Below are 12,266 nucleotides of genomic sequence, written 5' to 3'. Positions count from 1 at the left end.
TGGGTGCTCCAGCCTGAGCAACCCTGGGACACACAGCACCTCAGTGGGACAGGGCCTGGCCTGGCACCTGCAGAAACAGAGGAGACCAGAAACTCCTTTCCAGAGTGAGAACCGGCTCTGGTGGGTCCTGGGAAGAACATGGAAATGTGGCTGCAGAGCTGGGCTGAGGGAAACAGGCCATGGCCATGGCACACATCTGCAGAGTGGCACCTGGCCTGGCAGTGTGGCTCCACAGCTCACTCTGGGGTAAGTTCTGGGCCCTTTTCCTTGTTCTGCCAACAGCAGACTTGTTGGCAGCTGTCACACGAGATGTTACATAAAGCAGTTACTAATTTCTCCAGTGACTGAAATACCAGGCGCCCCTGGAATGGCTCAGCTGAAGAAGCAAACCTGGCGGGGGTGAGAGGAGGGGATGAGGAACCCCCCACAGCCCAGCACAGTGTGGGGTGCAGGCACTGATGGCAGCTGAGTGAGAACCTGCCCAGCAGAAGGAAGAATTAACCCATGCAGCACATTTTCAGCACAGCTGTGAGCCTCATGCAGCCGGGTGGATGCCAGTGCACTGCTCTCCTCCCTGATGCCCTGTGAAGATTCTTTGGCTCTCACTGCAGTGAGCACATAAACTTCTCAGCCCTTCAGTTCCAAGCAAGGTAAACAGGCTGCAACCTGCCTGGGCAGAGGTGATGCCACCTCCTGCCCCTGGGGAGGAACAACCCCAGACCAGCAGGAGCTGGGGTCAGATGGCTGAGAAGCACAGAGCTGCTCACAGCAGCCTTCTGCACCCCTTTGTTCTTTCTTTATAAACACGTTCATTTCTCAGCCCATTCCCTCAACATTTTGGTATTGCTGTGCACTGCAGTGCTAAGCAATGCCCTCTGGCAGGAGGCTGCTCCCACCCACAGGGTGCCAGCCTTGGAGCTGGAAATCCAGCCTGTACCTGTGCAGGTGAAAGGAGCCAGACTGGGGCACTGGGGATGCAGGATGGCCAGGCTCAGCAGCCCAGAGAAGCTGAGCTAGTCTAGGATGGCAACACCTCACTGCTGGAGGTCATCCTCTTGTGCCTGGAGCTCATGCTGTCCTCGTCCCTGCCAGGTTTGTGTTCTCAGCACTAGGATGGGGATGTTTTGCCAGGGTTCCCATCCAACACTCATGGACCTGTGATAGCCTGCCAAGGATTCTCCTGGGTGTCTGCAGCATCAGAGACTGGCTAATAACTGAGATATCATACAAGCTAATTACAGGGTTATTTTTGCCCACTACAATGAAGTGCTACCTCTTAATTAAAAATAAAGAGAATGGCAATCCTAATTGTTAGGCTTTCATTAGGCTGACAGAGGCATATATGGCACTGCAAGGACTGTTCTTGTGACCTGCTCTCAGTCCCCACCCACTCCTGCTTGTGACACTCCTGGGGAAGCCCAGAGCAATTTCTCCCACTGAAAGCAGAGGGTGAGTAATGCATCTCCATGTAGACCTCACCAAATACCACGGGACCAAGAGGAACCTGCCCTTGAGCATTCCTCAAACTTCAATGCCTGCTGCAATCCAACCTGCAGCCTGCTGCTGATGCTCAGTCATCAGCCACTTTATCAACTCATGCACTGCAGTTTTAACATAACCATAAATTACACCATGCTTCATCTCTTCACATCCACATGGATAATAATCACAGTGAGGTGTGTCTTTTTGCTTAAAACACTGCAGCAAATACACAGTGTTCTTCCCAGCTTTCCCAACAGCCTTACCCTGGGTGCTGGGCAAGGAAGAGCTGTGCAGGGCTGTCCCAGGCTGCCTCTGCCAAAGTGACACCTACAGGCAACTTCTCTGGAGGCAGGAGGGCTTACAGACCTAGCAGCTGTAACTCTTGTTCCCACTAATAATGCAGTGACAAAATATTGTGTTAAGAAAAAGCATTTCAGCACTGTTTGCAAGGCAGCACAGAAGAGATACCAGGTTGTTCCTATTCAGGGAATGCTGAACTCACATTAAGATGCTCCCACTACAGGAAAGACACCTTCACAAGGTCTGTCTCTGCTTTTCCTTGCAAGATATGACTCTAGTCAAAGACTTGAAGGCTTCAGATGTAAGCTGTGATCTGAGGCAGTGTTGCTGTAGCCAGAGCTCAGGGTGTGAAGGACAAAAATTTGGCTATCAGAGGCCTCTCAGTCTGGGCACACAGTGGATTTTCCTAATTCCATAATGAGTCTCTTCAGGTGTGCATACAGGTCCCACTCACCCAAGCAGGCATCACTTCCCACCAGCATTGCCTTCAGTTTCAATGGGGCAAAACTCACCAGAGCTTCCTGCTGAAGAGAAGTGTGTGTACCCCAGCCTATACCAAAGTGCATCCAACACCATCCTAACAGACCTGCAGAGGCAACTCTGCTTTCTGGGAGTTGGGCTGAGCACTTGAGCTTAGAGAAGCCCCATGGTTGTGGTTTTGCACTGCAACCAAGCAACTCTGTTTGCCACACTGCACTGAAAACAACCAAGCAAACCTGAGGCACTGCCTTTGCCACTGTGCAGGTTGGAATGCTGAAAAAGAGGAATCAAAGTGATGAAGTGCAAATGTCTGAGAACCAGGGAGAACTGAGATAAGGTATGCTCCCAAGGCAGCCCTGTAAACCAGCCCCCTGTGGGTGACTGTGCTTCACTAACCCTGGCCCTCTGCACCTGGTCCCTTTTCCTTCCTGCCCAAACCAGCCCTGCCCAACCCTGATGCTTTTGTGCTTGCTGTCTGCTTAGAAGCAGCCAGGAACAGCTTTTACTCCACGTCTGTGAGGCTGTGACTGAGCACCCTGACCTGAACACTCTGTGCTCTGGTACTCAGAGTGCACAGGTATGTTACCTGAGCCAGCTTTCCTTTTCCTCCTCGTTAATCAGTGCTAATTGATTGAATTGACCTCACACACACCCCACCCCCCCCATCTGGAAGAAGAGAAGCAGCATCACTCTTGATGGAGCACATGTATTTGCTTTCAGAAAGCCACCAGCATCCTTCTGAACATAGCCAGCTATGTTACCCAGCAGAGAAAGAAATCACCATGTAAGAGAGATGGAGAGCTGCCATGTCCTGACCATGACTCCAGCAGCTCTGCTTGGAGCAGGACCAACGTGCCCAAGTGCTGTCAGGAGCCCTGAAACCCTCTTCCCCTTGTGCCACACCAGGACTTCTCCCAGCACATTTAGCACGCACCATCTGGACCAGCTGTTTCCATTGTCCTTCACCTGGGGATGCAAGACATCAGGAGCACAAAAATGGTGTAGGGACTTGGTGTTTCTGCCAGGGGTAGCACTGGGGAGATCAGCAGGCATCCAGCTACCCCAGGGAGCAGGGCAAGGCTGGAGGGGGTGTGGAAGGAAGCAGTGGTTTTCATCAGCAGCAGGAGGGGAAATCCAGCAAGACAGCTGCTTCATCTGTGCTGGAACCTCCCAGGGGCATCATCTTGCTCCAAAAGGAGCTCATGTGCTAGAATAGTAGAGAAGTGACTCTGGGATTATCTAGGCACTGGCTACAAGCTGGTGGTGGAGTTAGGAGCATGAGCACAGTGATTCCCCAGCACTCAGCACAGTGCCTGGTGGACAGCATGTCTTTGCTCCCACACACCTCATTCCCTCTCCTCCCCAGCAGTGGATGGTACAGGGACATGCAGCTGGTGGCCTCTGAAAGGCAGCCCCAGCCAGCCAGGAGCCCTGTGCTGAGCTCCTCTGGCCTGGGCAGGGGTAATGTCAGCCTCTCCTCTGCCTGCACCCAGCCCAGGGGTGCCTTGGTGCCCTGCAAGCACTGGCACTGCAGAGAGAGGGCTGTGCTCTGGGGACATCCCTGGGGAACATGTCTGAGACAATGGACCGTGGGCTGGTGGCAGCAGGCAGAGGCTTTTTGATTCAGTTATTATTCCTGTCCAACTGGGAGCAACCTTGGACATTCCTTCAGGGCACCACATGGTTTAGAGGAGAAGCTGTCCTCAGGAGTAAAAAATTTGCACATTTTAACACAGAAAGAGCCCCCCACCCTGTGCCACAAGAAAGTGGATGGCAGGAGAATGAAGAGATGTAAGCTCCCCCTGGGCAGAGGGGGAGTGCTGCCAGGAAAATAAAGTGAGTTTAAAAGCCTGGTGACATCCTTCCTTTCTCCATGAGGGTTGCAGGACATGGCCATTTGGAGCTCAACCAAAGGAGATCAGCATTTGAGGACAAGCTTTCCTGTTTTGCTATTACCTTCTTTCTAAAACCTCTAAAGGGTGTGAAGCAACAGGAAGGAAGCCAGAGGAGGATCACAATCAACTGCTAAAAAAGTGGAGGCTGAAGGAGAACTCAAGAAAGGAGCAATCAGCTTTTTACACAAAAACATAAGCTCCTCTGGATTGCTTTGGTCACCTGCATGTGAGACATCACAGGGCAACAAGTTAGGAGAGACAGCTTTCTTAAATTCCCTTTTTCTCGTGCCCTAAATGTGGCTTTTCACCCCATGTTGTTTTGGAGTGACAAGCTGCCCAAGTCTGCAGGGAGGATTCTGCCACTGCTGGGAGGAAGGTCCTCTCAGGAGACAGGTTTGTAACCATCAGCTTGAATTCAGCCAGTCAAATAAACATAGGTTGGATTCAAGCTGGAGTAATAGTGGCACAGCTGGATTAAGGAGGTGTCCAGACCCACAGAGTCTGAACTTCAGGGGAAGCAGAGCCCATCCTCCCACATCCAGTCCTAAGATACAGTGAAGTGGAAACAAATTTTGGCCATGAATCAGATGTTTACAGAAACATAAGCAATTTTTCAGATCACAGCTTCTGGGTCAAGCCCCCCTGTAAATTGTAGTTCTGCTTTTCAGAAGATAAGGTAGGTAGGGAGTGTTAATTAGCCAAAAGGTTCTTGCAGCAGTCTTTTATAGGGCTGTAATTTTCCATTCAGCTCTCCAGGCAAGCTGTTGCAGATAGGATCTCATTCTCTTCTGGATTGTTACTGGATTTCAGAGAAATGTTTCAAACCTTGTTGCTGTCAGAGAAACCAACGACTGGACAGGTCTTCCTGGCAAGCTCTGTCATATAGCACTCCAGTCTAGCAAAGTGACAAAAAAGCACATGAAGATTCCCACAGAAGTCACTGTAAGGAGCCAGTGGCCTCTGGACTGGGCCACCAACAATGCACAAAGGAGGAGCCATCAAGTGGCAAATACTGCCACCTCTGGATATGGTTCTTCAGAGTGATGAAGTAGTGAGTCATGGTCAGTTCCCAGTCTCTTCACCTCTGCTCTGTGACAGTGGACTTCACTGAAAACATTTTAAGTTTCTGCAACATGTGCCTCATCCTCCTTGTTTACAGAAATTAGTGAGGCATTTAATTTAAAAAAAACCAAACTTCTTATTAAAGTAAGGAAACCATGATGAAGCAAGATTTATCAGTGGTAAAACAAATACAGCTTGCCTAGCAGAACAGCTATCCTGGTGTCTCATGTACAGGCAGGGGAAATTATAAATAACAGTAGCAGTAGTGCCTGGGAGTTGCATCTTGGCACCAGTGCCTCTGGCCCCCTCCTTCAGGCTCCCAGTGGTTGACAGTGATGTAGAGGGCAGGGCACAGCTAGAAAATCCTGTCAGCCCTCTGCCCCCTGCCCAGGCAGGGCAGGCCCCAGGCTGAGCACCCATGGGAAATGCAGCAGGCAGGCTACCACCAACCTGACCCCAGTCAAAACTGCAGTGGAGAGCAAGGCTCTTCTGAGAAACACAGATTTTCCAGGTGCAATAGCTGAAAAGCACAGAGCAAGAGATGGAGAAGGTAACAGTTTTTAATTTGTTGACCTGATACTTGAGATAATAGTATATACATGTAGCCTTAGCTGTGATCATCCCTGGTCACAGCAGGGAGAAAGCCTTTGTGCCACTACTATGATTGTGGGCTAAAGAATGGTAAGAGGGGAACCAGCAGAGCCAGGAGAGCCTCTGTGGGCTGGCTCTCACACCAAAGCTGGCAACAGAGGCTACCAACTATTAATTTATTCTGGGACAGCTTTGTTAAGGGAGCAGCTATGTTCATGGAGAACAGTGAAGGAAACAGCCTGAGCACCATTCTATTGCTTGCACACTTTTTCAAAGATATTGTGAGATGTGGATGCACATGAGCACTTAGCTGCAAGACCCTTGTGATAAGGAACAGACACAGATCCAGACCCAGCCCAGTATTCTTGAGTGATTCCCACTTTCTTTTGGGTTTCAGACTAGCACACTTCACTGGCTGCATGAAGAGCACAATAGTCACAACTGATGGTTCAGCTGATGGACAGCAGTTTGGAGCTTTGGTATTCTGAACTGTGTTACCTTGTGTAGGGTCAAGCCAAGCATAGAATATGGGATGGAACTTAAGATATAATGAAGAATTTTTTAATGATGCAGGTAGCAAAACTAAAACAGTTGTAGAGAGAAGTAATGGATGCCCCATCCTTGGAAAAATTCAAGGTCAGCTTGGAGTTCTGAGAAACCTCATATACTTGAAGATGTCCCTGTCTGTGGCAGCAGGGTTGGACAAGGTGATTACAAGAAGTTCCTTCTAACACAACCTATTTTATGATTCTGGTCTGTGATTTTAACTTGCTAACTTGACTGCTTCAAATCTGGTGTCCCTAGCCTAAGATCTGTATTTAGCCAAGATACTCACTCCTGGCTCCACAGCCAAGCCAAACTTCATCTCCACCACCTATGTGAAGGTCATAAAGAGGTAGGTGTGATACCTACTGGTTGTAAGTCTGGGAATCATCCTCAGATGGAGATTCAAAGCACAATCCAGCACCTTGATGAGGCATGGGACATTCTGCACCAAATAAGACCAAGCTGGGACCCTTCTGCTCCCAGTTTGACTTTCAGGCTGATTTCCTCAGTGACTGAAAAAAAATCTTGCAGAATCTCCACAACAACAATAAAAAATGCTTAAAAAACAAGTTATGGCTTAAAACAACTTGTCTGTTAGCTACTTGGAGGAGGAGGACTGGGATATGGGAAACTGTTGACTCTTGAGAGCTGGTGATCCATGTTCTGCAACCACAACCTGGCCACAAACTTCTGTGCCAGCAGAGAGAGGGGCAGCAACCAATGGGTTTCAGATGGTCCAGGCAAACAGCTAGGGATCTGTCAGGAGGCTGAGAGAGAAATAATACAATAATTTAAAAATTAAAAAAGTAACTCAGAGAACAGAAAACTCTTAGATAGGACTCTTGTTCTGACCATCTTGCAAGGGGGGAAAAGGAGGATGAAGAGAAGCAATTTGCAGATGTGTGTGGGGTGAGCAGTGCAGCAGGGGAAAGGGGAGCAGCAGAGTTCCTCCCACCTGCAGCAGCCTGGCAGTGAGAGCAGCGAGGGGCTCACCCACACAGGCAGCTGGGTTCAGCTGGGTTCAGCTGGGTTCACTGCTCCCCACGGCTCTTCAGCTGGCATCAAGCACTTCCTGCAGCTTGCTTGGAGGTGCTTGGAGATGGCCCAAATCTGTGCCCTGCCTGCACAATGTGCTGGCAGCCTCTTGTCTCAGCCAGGACTCAGCATTTCCATCTCCTTCCCGACAGCACAGCCAGGGGACAGCAGTGTGGAAGGAGCACAGGGGGTTGTTGGCTGCTTGGACTTGCTCTGTGTAGGTAACAGCAAAGTCCTTCCTTCAGGGAAGGCAGTTGCCTGCTGCAGTTTCTCACCACACAGCCCTGCTTTCTGATAAGCCAAGCTATACATGTCAGGACTCCTGTTCACTTCCTAGCAGTGGGAATTAGTGGTATATTCTGGTTACAAAAAATACTGGCTTTCATGTGGACCCAGCAATAAAAACAAAGATGGAAAGGGGATAGACAGGAAAATTGAAGAGCAGAGATGAGTGCCAGGTACAGTAACTGGACACCAGGTAAAGCATGGAGGCAAAACGCAGAAAATAAAGGCTTTTATTTTGGTGCTCCAGTCCCAAAAAGCTACCATTTGGATACAGGGGCAGAAGGCTTCATCTATGAATGTGGGGCAAATGTAAAATTATATAGAAAATCAGGAAAGCCGGAGCTAATCAGCAGCAGAATTTCCTGTGGAGTGGTATGTTTTGGGACACTCATGCCTTCCTGGGGCTGATCCTTTTGGAGAAGAATGCAGGGGTGTTTCCACTCTTAAAATATCAGAATTACTCAAAAAGTGAGAATGAAGAACCATGGGGATCTAGTCCTGTTTTTCAGTTCCACATTCCTGTAGCCCAAGGGTAGCTGTGGATTCTTCACAGAATCATGGAATGGGTAAGGTTGGAAGGGACTTCTGGAGAACATCTAGTGCCACCTCCCTGCACGAGCTGGGTCTCCAGAGCACATCACTCAGGACTGTGTCCAGGTAGCTTTTGAATCATTCCAGAAGGAGATTCCACAGCTCCTCTGGGCAGCCTGTTCTGGTGCTTTGTCACCCTCACAGTAAAAAAGTTCTTCCTCATGCTCAGAGCTTTCTATGGACCAGTTTCTGCCCATTGCCTCTTGTGCTACCACTTGGCACCCCCTGGAAGAGCCTGGATCCATCCTCTCTTCAGATACTGATAGACATTGATAAGGTCCCTTCCCAGTCTTCCTTTCTCCAGGCTGTACAGTCCCAGCTCCCTCAGCCTTTCCTCATAACCGAGGTGCTCCAACCCCCTAATCAATTGGACTAGATGATCTCCAGGGGCCACTTCAACCCTAACCAACCCTGAGATCCTGTGAATCACCTCCAGTACCCTCTGCTGGACCCTCTCCAGTATTTCTTATCTATCTTGAACTGGAAATCTCAGAGCAGGACACAGAACTCTAGGTGAGGAGAGGGGCTGAGAAGAGGGACAGGATCATCTCCCTAGACTTCCTGGGATCCTATCCTAATGCACTCCAGGATAACTTTGGTCTTCTTGCCCACAAGGGCAGTGCTGGCTCACAGCTTGCTGTCCACCAGGACTCCCAATGCAAAAATTTTCTCCTGAATTTGGGAAATTTTTGGATAATAATCTGGCAACATTTCGGCTGTGCCCTGGGGAAGAAATTGAAGCTGTTAAGTTTGAGCTGCCCAACCAGCTCTTAAGAAGATGGAGGGGGAATTGCTTTTCTGCAAAACAGCTGAGCAAGTGACAACTTGTTTTTGAAGACCAGTAACCTGGCTGCAGTGGCACTACTGCAGGAAGCAGAGGCTCTTGTTAACCTCCTTTTAACTCCAGGGAAGCTATGCTGCTGCCATGTAAAGCTGGCTGCAACACTGGGGAGCACAGCGACTGCTGAAAAACACCCCACAAACCCCACGGGGGAGTGATGTCAGAAAAGATATGGAGGAGTTAGAACTCCCCCATCCCTCCCTGCCCAGCTATGCTAGCTGGCATCAGTGCCCTTGGGCTTTGTTCTTTGCCAACATGAGATGGAAAATAATTTTGGATCACCATGCTCACTGTTTGCTGCAGATCCTTTGAGAGTCTGCCAATGTGCTGTACTGATACCTGCTTATTCATGCCCATGCAGCATGTACCACAGGCAGAGAGCACAAAAACATCAGCAGCCGAGCTGAAAGGTGCAGCTGGAAGAAACAGACTTGTTCTTACAGAGAAAAATACCCCTAGCCAACTAGAAGAAACCAGTCTATATTCATGGGTAAGTCAGATCCTTGTGACGATCAAAGACCTGTTGACTTTGATTTCTGCCTCTCCAAATCCAAGTGCACATTCTTGAAGACTTTCACACTCAAGATCACTGAAGTACTTGAACATCCCTGCTCTCAGCACTGGGGCACCTGACTTGTTGAAAGCCCTCACATGCAATAGGCACAATCCAGGCTGAGAGCAGCAGAAGGTGGCAGCAGCAGATTGCCATCAGGTGAAGATCTGCACTGGGATGCCCATCCCTGTGCTGGCTGGACATCCCCTCTGGTGCCGCATGCCCAGCTCAGTGTCACGTTTGGCAGAAGTACAGGGTGCCTCTGTGCCACAAAGCTCCTCACTCGTCTCAGTCTCTGGCACCCTGCAACAGCCAGAGGCATTTGCTACTTTTCTGAGCTCTGGATTTATTTTCAGTCTGCATTTCATAAAGAAAAGAGACTTGTATAATCCCAATGCCTGACTGCCTGTTTTCTTCCCCAGTATCCCTAGGTAACCTCGATCAAATTTGGCCAAGATGCCTCAAATACAATGGAGTTCTTCTCAGCACATGCCCCAGCTACCCCTCAGCACGAGGGCACAGCTGGGGTGGCCATGCCCCTCCTGCCTCTGGCCCAGCAGCAGCATCACTGGCAGTGAGATTTCATGGGCCAGGCAGCTCAGCAGAGTTGCATTTTGGGAGCCTGTTTTATCCATTCCACTGCTCAACAGCTTGTTTCCTGATGCTTTCAAAAACTGGCAGCATGCAGTATATGAAAAGACCATTCTTTTTCCTGCATTTATATATTTCTTTGGATTGCTTTTGCAATGACATTTTTAGTAACAGTTTCTATTTCATTTTCCTTTCATTCTGGGTTTCACTGTGCTACTGTAGTTAAGAATCCTCAGCCTTTTAATGGTTCATCTTGCATCTTAAGCAGTATTAAAATGAAACATTAAGCAATATTTTGAGTATTGCTTGTCCATAGGTGTTTGCCACATCCTCAGTGGATGACAGCTAACATCCTGTGTTTATTCTGAGGGTCCTGTCACTGATACAGACAGAGCAAATGCAGATCTGGGGGAAAGGCTGCATGTGAGTGTACTAGGAACCAGGATGGAAGGGTTTGCCTCAGAGCAACTCAGGATGCTTCCCACACTATGCAGGCCAAGCAAAGAGTATCAGAGACGTTTCTGAAGCTCTTGTTTTGAGTGAAGCCCGCAATGCTGGCCTGGGTGTAATTCCCTCCATACTCCCTTTCTTCCACCCCCTTTTGGAGGGGTTGCACACAGCCCTAGTGCCATGCTTTGCCCTCTTCTTCTCCTCCCAGTCATCAGCTCATTGTGGAACAGAACTAGTGCTGTGCTGTACAACACCCTTGGCACCCAGTCCTGGCCAATTGGAGCAAGGCTGATGCTGCAATGAACCATTGTCACACACTTTTCTGGGCCCAGTCACCAGAGCCTGGCTCTCTTACTACATCCACCAAACCCTCACCAGTCATTCACCATGAGGCTGTCCTGTGAGATTGCACGGGAACAACACACCATCATAACTAAGAATTTGGGATTTCTCACTAGAACATCCATAAGCTGGACAGGTGCATGCAATGTATGGATGGACATTGAGGTATGGATGCTTAGAGCAGGATGAACATTTCTCAGAAGCAGAAAAGCACCAAAACATTCAGATGCCTCTAAGCCACCCACTAGCAGAAGCAGATGCTGCAGGCTCCAGCAGCCAGCACTTTTCCTCTGCTCCTCTGCAGGGATGGCTGAGACCCAAGCAGTCCCAGTTCAACACATGCTTCAGCTCCCCAGTCAAAGGCAGTGAATTGTCATCTTTCCTAGGAAGGGCAGGGAATTTGTATATTGTTACATCTTTTGCTAATTTTTGCCTTATCTGGTGCTTTGTTACCTGTCCCTTGGGTCTGCAGGTAACTGGACAGGTTTGACTCCCTTGCACCAGGGGAAGCAATCACTCCCAGCTGGGAGGAGAACAGCCCCAGCTGCTGAGGGGCCAAGGACCACCTCCCGATGGGGGCTCTGGCTTTGTGGTTATCTCAGTTGGCAGGAGAGCTCCTGCTCCACTTCCAGCCCAGTGCTCTTTCTCTGCTCACTGACTCTCTTTGCAGACTCATACAAAGCCCAGGGGGAAAGGTGCAAACCTGGCAAGAGGGACGGAGGCAGTTCTAGGAATCTAAATTGATGACCTCATATGACAAAAAAAATCTAAGTGTGTTTTATCTAACACCAATAATGTGGCAGCAGTAGGAGAGGAATTCAGAAAGACCCAGGTGCTTAGCCAGAAACCCATTATCTATTTTCCACACCAGTTGGGCCCTGCTCCTCTGTGAGGACAAAGGGGACATGAGCCAAACATGTTAGACATTTAATCCTGCCCTAGGCACCTCTTACAGTTCTTAGTGAAATCCCTCTTGCTCTGGACAGTTATTGAAATCCTCTTCCCATCCCCAGCCCCAGGACCTGAAGCCCCTTCTGACATATCATTTCTCTCTTCAGTACTTTCACCAGTATTCATCCTTTAAATGTCTCATTCCCTTCTGCTCTCCTCCTTTTTTAGGCAAAAGAGGGTGACCAAAATTAGGGTTAATTATTTCTCCAGAGCTATGCTGCAAATGACATAAATCCACAGGAGGCCATAAGGCCATTTAGCATTTTATCAG

This window comes from Erithacus rubecula, assembly GCF_903797595.1.
Source record: "Erithacus rubecula genome assembly, chromosome: 3".
Classification (NCBI taxonomy): domain Eukaryota; kingdom Metazoa; phylum Chordata; class Aves; order Passeriformes; family Muscicapidae; genus Erithacus; species Erithacus rubecula.
Note: the sequence above shows the minus strand (reverse complement) of the source record.